The sequence below is a fragment of the Sander lucioperca genome, chromosome 4 (assembly GCF_008315115.2).
Source record: "Sander lucioperca isolate FBNREF2018 chromosome 4, SLUC_FBN_1.2, whole genome shotgun sequence".
Lineage (NCBI taxonomy): Eukaryota > Metazoa > Chordata > Actinopteri > Perciformes > Percidae > Sander > Sander lucioperca.
Window position 1 is genome coordinate 22,405,870 of NC_050176.1, and position 8,803 is coordinate 22,414,672.

The following is an 8,803-nucleotide window of genomic DNA, read 5'->3' on the forward strand; positions in this document are numbered from 1 at the left end:
TGGGTAATGCAGTTTAGCTTCCAACTCTAACAATTTTCCTGATTTTTTAGCAGTGTAGTGCATTTGAGCTTTAAGATTTTTCGTACTATTGTTTCATATTTCTGCATTTGTGAGTGATTATCAGTTAGAAAATATACTCAAACCTCACAATGTTTTACTTATTTTGTCATTATTCAACTTTTGAAGCCAACAGTTCAGTTTAGCATAAGCTTTTAACTTTTTAATGAAATTCATACGTATTAAAACGATTTCCACTTTTCAACTCTCTCACTACTTCAACTTCTTCTTACTGATTTAAGCTATTCAACCAGTTTAGCTTTAGCAATTCAGTTATTCAGCATTCCCACGCATTTTCCGCAGGAAATGCATTTTCTAGTTATTCTGTTTCTTATTCCCTCTTCCGTACGTTTTTTGGCTCTCTGTAACTTCTGCATACATTCAGCTATTAAAACCATTCAACTTTTAAAATGTTCAGCTCTTTCAGCTAATGATGGGACTTCTTCAACTTTTTTTCTACTATTTATACTTTTTAAAATATTCAGCTTTTTATGACTTTTTTTTAACATTGAAGTCAATGAGAACATGCTTCAAATCCTTAAAATCTTCTTCCGCTCCCAAAATTTTCAGCTCCTTCATACTTTCACCTACAGACGCCAAACAAACTTTAAAATGTTCACAAAATATTCAGTTATCCGGCTCTATCTTTTCAGTTTGATATCTTTTACAGTTTTTGTAAAAAAGCTGTTTAAGTTTAGTGATCATTTCAGGATTTTTCTGTGTTTCTAGTGAGTGTGTATTGCGTCTGGCAGAGTGGATGATGTCATCGTTAGAGTGTAGCAGCTTAGGAAAAAAATCTTTGTCCCCTCTCTATAAATTGCTCTCACGCCCACAATATCTACTTGTCATACACAATTTATACATCAAAACGTAGGTATTTTTGTCTAGTTTCAGCCAATGTGCTCAGTTTTGCAATATGCCTTATACTGTTGGCTCGATGAGCTTCCAAATGACAAGAGTTCCACATCTCTGTTCATCCACTGCCCTGTTTAACATACTTCACATTTCTGAGCGAAACGCAGAGCGAACCACTTTTTTAAATCGCTGATATGCCCACATTTTTAAGTTTACCAACATAAATTTTACATGAATACGTTCACAAAGGTCTTGTGTCTCTAACGGTGAAGTCGGTGTTTCGATAGCATGTACTGTTGTGGATTTATTAAGGCTTGTTTGAAGGCTTGTTTGAAGGGTTCTCTCACACTGTCTGTCACTCAGCATTAGCAGGTGCAGTTTAACAGCAGGTGACACGGTCGTTAACTGATTAAAGGACTTTTTTCAACACTCGTCACCATGACAACACTTTCACAGACAGCAGCAGCAGTCTTTCAGCCTTTTCAGACATTTCTGCATTTGTGAGTTATTATCAGTTAGAAAATATACTCAGACCTCACAATGTTCTACATCTTTTCCAATCCTTACAATTTCCCCTTTTTCAAATAATCTGTCTCTGAATAGCTGTAGCGTGCCACAGGTGACATATTAACAGCAGGTGTGGTAATGACAGATAACAGAAAGGCTTTATTAGAGCTGAAGGAACCTCAGTCAATTATAGAGAAGGTAGCATAGTGGATATGTTGTATGCCTTTGGTGTGGGAGACATGGGTTCAAATCCCACTGTGGTACACCTGTCAATATGTCCCTGGCCAAGATGTTAATTCCCTTTTTCAGCTATTCTCACTATTTCAACTTATTCTTACGGATTTAAGCTACTCAACCAGTTTAGCTTTAGCAATTCAGCTATTCACGTTTTATTTTGGCTCTCCGTAACTTCTGCATACGTTCAGCTATTAAAAACATTCACCTTTTAAAATGTTCAGCTCTTTCAGCTAATGATAGGACTTCTTCAACTTTTTTCTACCATTTATACTTTTTTAAATATTAAGACATTTTCAGGTAATTCATTTCAACTTTCATCTTTGACAGTATTTCAGCTTCCAGCTTTTCTAACAATGTATTTTAGCTCTTCACTTGGGTAATGCAGTTTAGCTTCCAACTCTGACAATTTTCCTGATATTTCAGCAGTGCAGTGCATTTGAGCTTTAAGATTTTTCATACAATTTGTTTCATATTTCTGCATTTGTGAGTCATTATCAGTTAGAAAATCTACTCAGACCTCACAATGTTCTACATCTTTTGTCATTATTCAACTTTTGAAGCCAACAGCTCAGTTTAGCATAAGCTTTGAACTTTTTAATGAAATCCATACTTACTAAAACAATTTCCACTTTTTCAAAAAAATCTTTCTCTGAATAGCTGCAGCGTGCCACAGGTGACATATGTCACTGTATGACAATGGCAGCAGGTGTGGTGATTAGCTTTATTAGAGCTGAAGGAACACTTTCCACAACCAGGTAGTGATGGCTCAGTGGATGTGACATGTGACTTTGGTGTGGGAGAACCAGGTCTGAATCTCACTGTAAAGCATTAACCAACGTGTTCTTGAGCAAGATACTTAAGCCATAGTTGTTTCAGATGTGTTTTACCTCTGACATATAGCAACTGGAAGTCGCTCATGTAATGTAATGTAATGTTGTGATAATCTTTATAGCATGACACAGCGCTTTTCCCCAGACATGATAATTATTATATATTGTTTGTCTTTTCTTCCTCTTTTTCTCTTTTCTTCTCTTTTTCTCTCTTCCTGTTTTATTTCACTCTTTATACTTATTTGTAATTTCAATTATAAATGAAATAAAATAAATTCAGACCCCTCAATGTTCTACATTGTTTGGCATTGTTGAACTTTTCAAGCCACCAATTCAGTTTATCATCAGCTTTAAATATATATATATATATATATATATATATATATATATATATATATATATATATTCCACATCTTTTATACATTAGTGGTGTTATTCAACTTTTTAATGAATTTCATGACCATTCATATTTAGCGTTAGCATTTTAGCTATTCAGCACACATACACACACATGCAAACACACACACACACACACACACACACACAGACACAGACAGACACACACGCAAACACACACACACACACACACACACACACACACACACACACACAGACACACACACACACACACACACACACACACACACACACACACACACACACACACACACACAGACCCACACTCAAACACACACAAATTCACACACACACACACACGCACACACACACACAACACACACACACACACACACACACACACACACACACACACACACAGAAACACACACACAGAGACTGAAATTAAATTTGCAAATTTTAAATTGTATATAAATTTCCAAGTATTATTATATTATGTATACTATTGTAATCTGTGTGTCTGTAACTGTTGTTGTGTATTGTCCTCAAAAGGTCTCTCTTGAGAATGAGAACAAAATAGGCCATCTATCTGCCCTGCTTAGTAGTGTGTGTGTGTGTGTGTGTGTGTGTGTGTGTGTGTGTGTGTGTGTGTGTGTGTGTGTGTGTGTGTGTGTGTGTGTGTGTGTTTGTCTGTCTGTGTGTGTGTGTGTGTATGTATGTGTGTGTCCGTCTTTCTTCAAAATTATGCTGTTCCATAAAATGTTTTGATTTACAGTAAGATAAGATAAGATTCTCGCCACTGATACTAATTCGCTTGGAAAGCCTTTGAAGTCACCTGTTGCTTTGCGTTTTTTGGTTTATTTTTAGATACACGTGCGCGCACACACACACACACACACACACACACACACACACACACACACACACACACACACACACACACACACACACACACAATCACACACACACACACACACGTAATTTGACTTAGCTAATTTTTTGCGTATGGCGCCAGAATCTCTGACTTTCCCTGAACGCCTCAATGAAATCTGCGCAGCTCCGCACTCCTCAGCACAGCGTCGCCATTATGTTCTAGAATCTTCTGTGGTAAGTAGCAGTATCCAGTCTGCTATCTAATAACGTTTTTGAACGGTAGAAATACAGGTTTGGTGTTTTAAAAAAGGCTGGCATTGGTTTACACTTCATACAGAATACAAACATGAATTAAGAGCGAAATGTTTGACTGTAACGTTACAGCTTGGTAAATTATACTTAGCTATCGTTAGCTAATATTAGCGCCGATGCTAAAGCTAACGTGATGCTAACGCTAACGGTAACGCTAGCTAATGATAGCAGTTTGGTATCTTTAGCTAATATTAGCTAAGGTAGCGTTAGCATTGGCGCTAATATTAGCTAATGATAGCAGCGTTGATAGAATTATTGGTAGCTATCTTTAGCTAATATTAGCTTTGTTAACTGACATAAAGCAACTTGTTAGTGGTTTAGCTATTGTCAATGGAAAAGCAAACCAACTGTGTTCTTGCTGGAAAATGTAATACCAAGACAACAATGATGCTAATGTTGCTCTATCACACTGTTAGCTAGACCCCACTTAGTGATAGGTAGCTAGCTAGGTAGGTAGGTTCAATTCAAGGTCCCTGTAGCCTAAAGACATCACACACAACATACTTACATGATAAACAGGATGATAAAAGACATTCCACATGAATAATATGGACAATAAACGAAAATATACTACATATTGAATAAAATAAAAATTACACATACAAAGGGATGTATGGTAAGGTGCTCTATGAGAGTGATGACCGTTGATGCTAAGTGTTAATAGTAAGTTATAATACTGTTAATAAAAATCTCCGGCTAACTTTTTAGAGCAAGCATAAGTGCACAAGATTAGCACTTAGCTAACGTTAGCAGTCCTCTTAAATCTGTTTTTTGTCAATGAACCTAATCTTTAAACTGTTTAGCTTGTAACTGACATTGTGGCATTGTGTGTATTCATAAAAAATAAAATAAAAATGAAATAGCTGCTCTGCCTCACAGCCAGACTTGCTGTTATAGCAGCATTTTACTATTTACTGAGTTTTTTGTCTCTGTACACTGTAACCTTGAACCCACTAACTCACAGTTTGTCACTGGTTTTCTCAACAGAACATCGATACTGCTGTGCACTTTTGATTGGTAAGTATAGTAATACTATAACTGAAATTGATAATAGATCACATAACTCGACTGTAGATAATTATTTAGCATCTGTACACGTTTAAGTTTTGTTTAGAAAAAAGCCATTTACATATGATTTACACCAGGTGATGATTACTTCTGTGTACTGTGGCTATTAAAAGCACACTGCACAGAACTATGATATATTGATTAAGTCCTAAGAGTTTTGTATCATATTAAAGGGAAATAAATTGCGTCCTTAAAAAGAAGTATTACCACAATATACATTCTAACGTTTTTAAATATGAATCACGAAGGACACTTCGAATAACTGAATATATTAACTGAATAAGTTAATATGTTGTCCAGCCTAAAAAGTACTCATTAAACTGTGAGATTGGTTTTCTAAAGTAAAACTGGATATGTCTTGCTCTATCCCTCACTATACAGATGATGATCTTATAGAACATGATGCATTGCTGTAGATCAAGCTACCCAGCAGTATATAGGAGTTAAAATTAGCACAATTATCAGTAAAATGCAACAATCACATTAATGCAGCAGCAGTAATCATTAATCCAGAAACATAGAATATGAAACACACACACACAGACACAGAGAGACACACACATCCCCACAACACACACAGACACATACACACACACTTTTTAAATATGAATCACGAAGGACACTTTGATATTGAATAAGTTAATATGTTGTCCAGCCTGAAAAGTAGCCTACTCATTAAAGGTACCATGACATGGTGCTCTTTGGGTGCTTTTATATAGGCCACCATTTCTAGCCACTAGGGGACCATAGGCAGGCTGGGGGAATGCATATTAATGTTAAAAAACCTCATAAAGTGACATTTTCATGCCATGGGACCTTTTAAATAAGCTGAGTTTGGTTTTCTAAAGTAAAACTGGATATGTCTTGCTCTATCCCTCACTATACAGATGATGATCTGATAGAACATGATACATTGCTGTAGATCAAGCTACCCAACGTTTGTAGGGTTTGTAGTTGTACTTGTAGTGGAGTATTTACACACTGTGGTATAAGTATTTTACTTAAGCGAATTATCTAAATAGTTCTTCCACCACTGGACATATGTATTACGTATGAATTTAATATTACAGTGATCTAAAAAATCTTGATAATAAAATAAATTATTGTTGTGTATATCTTGTCTTGTAAAATGAAACTGAAAATCCTCTCCTCTCCCCCCCCAATGCTCTTGTCCTCCTCCTCCCTACGTTGCTGCTGGACCATCAGTGTTGGTTACCCCCGTGGCAACTCGACAGTATGTTCACACACATGAATGATGTCGTTGCTATGACGTGTGTTGCCTTGACACTTTGTTCGGCAGTAAATACTACTACTGTCTAACGTTACTGTACACATCTGCTTGTGCACTCTACATACTTTTAGTTAGTATTTCACCATCTGTGTTAGTGACTCCTTGGACACTCCACAGTATACTTCACACACGCAAAAATTAGGCAACATTATGTGATTGAACACAGAAGTCAGTGAATACAGAGATTTCCTAGAGACACCTACTAAAGTCCTAGTGAAACAATGACACTACTAAAGTCCCTCTTAGCTAAATCACACCAATAATCTGTTTCTTCCTTGATGTTAAAAAGATATTCACATATTCAAAGCAATCACTTTTTATGTAATGTTTTTTTTTCTGTTTTGTATGTCTAATGCAATGTTTCCATTTTGTGTTACAGGTCCGCTGGCCTCCAGCTCCTCTCCCTCTCCATCTATCTATGAGATCATTCACCTCTCTCCTATCACTCTACCCACTCATCCCTTAATATAAGACGTTCTATCTCTCCTGTCAAATCTAATACATCTATCTAATTTTGAGGTTTTCTATCTCTCCTGTCATATCTAATATATCTATCTAAATTTTGGAAATTCTATCATTCTATCCCTCTAATTCTATCCCGCTCTATCTCCTTGCATTCTTGCAAGAAACCTGTTTTTTTGGAACGATATATTTCAAACTTGTCTTTTGGAACCTGATATTAACAGATTACTGGTATCTGTTTTGGATTCATGGGTTGATTGGAACCTGATCATTCTGTTTTATGGTTCTGTGAGTTTCTCTGCTCACACTTTTTCTACCTCTCCTGTCTCTCTCTCACACACATTTGATTTGGCCTTTTCAATTGGCAAAAACCTTATTATTGTATTTTTGAATTGTCCATATTGTATCAATATTCTATTTGGTAACAGTAAAGTATTTTTTAGTTCATTAAATTTAAATTAATTGAAAAGACACATACATAACACACATTTTGTTGAGCTTTTTATCACAAACATTGGACTGTAAAAACTAATTCAAAATTAAATCTGGTACATTTCCAGATATATAAGTTGCTGTTATAAAGTGTATCATTGAAGAAAACTGTCTCTTGTTAATGTACATAACAATACATTGAAATCCAAATCTATATATATATATATACACAAGAAAAAAACTAGTTGTTCCTGGACCGTGTTGCTGTGGAGCTCTGTACCAAAAGGTTTGTTCTGACTGCAAATATCTTCACACCAGAGTACACATAATCAGTTTTTGTTTGTACAAGTGTAAAAGTAATTACACTACATACATTGTGTTATTTGTCTCTGATTCACATATTTGTACCTCGTCTATAGATCCACCCACATTGTTGGCATCAACACCTTTTGTACGTGCTTTATTGTTGGTTAAACCTTTGTAAAGTGAAATAAATAAACCAACTGTAAGGAGAAACTGCATTCTTTACATATATTAAAATAAATCTTTGAATATATTAAGGTTGAAAAAAATTAATCTGGCATTTACAAAACCATAAATATACAAATACCAAAGTTATTCTTAGAAAAGCACAGTATTTGAACATCCGTACAGATTTCTTGATAGTGCCTTAAAATACTAAATAAACCCTATTCCTGTCCTATTGGTTTTCAATTTGCTGAAGATATAGAAACTTAAGTACCGCTGAAATACAGTATATCCATATATAATTTGTGTGATACGTCAACTTTAGTTTTACTTCTAAATATCTATAATATCTTTACAGACTTGAAAAGATTTTGTGGGAAAACATTTATTTCACCACTTACTGTTTTGCTTTAAAATAAATATAAATAGAATATTTTTGAGATCTAAATTGCCATTACTAAGAGCAGATACTGCTTTAATCTACTTTCTTATCTTAAGTTAATATATTTCGATTCATATTGTGTTTATTATCTTGATTGTCTACAATAAAAATAAAACAAGATTTGTGGTTTTGGATCATAATGCCGAGGAAGAGTAAGAGGTCACTAGCTCAAAGTCTGCGCCGGGAGAGGTCAAAGGAGGTTCAGGGTACAACAGGTGAACAGGTAGAATGTGTTGGTCCTCAGAGCTGTGGAGAGGTGAAGATGGCTGCAGCGTCTCGTGATGATGAAAGTGTGACACAGGGAAGTCAGTGCGTCGCACCAAAGGTTTCTGCTGATGAGAGAGGATGTCACAGCGATGGTGAAGCAAGGCCTTCTATTGTCACCCCAGTAAAAGTCAGAGGTCAAAGTGATGAGCCAGGTGTACCACAGGTATCTTATGCTGACATGGTAAAGAAAAGATGTGTGGCAGTTTCTCCTGAAGCTAACCAGGTAAACCACAGAGGTCAAAGTGATGTGTCACCACAGGCATCTTATGCTAATGTAAAGAGTGGACACCCTCGGTGTGTAGCAGGCCCTTCTCATGCAGACTATGTAAATCCGGCAGGTCAGCC

At 35.9% G+C, this 8,803-nt stretch overlaps 1 long non-coding RNA gene across 1 annotated transcript; it reads left to right on the forward strand.

Moving 5' to 3' along the window:
• Positions 1 to 5,020: 5,020 nt before the first annotated feature.
• On the forward strand, positions 5,021 to 7,272 carry LOC116042215. Its single transcript, XR_004103156.2, has 3 exons — positions 5,021 to 5,045; positions 6,303 to 6,330; positions 6,767 to 7,272. It is a non-coding gene; the product is annotated as an uncharacterized LOC116042215 (long non-coding RNA).
• The last annotated feature ends 1,531 nt before the right edge of the window (positions 7,273 to 8,803 follow it).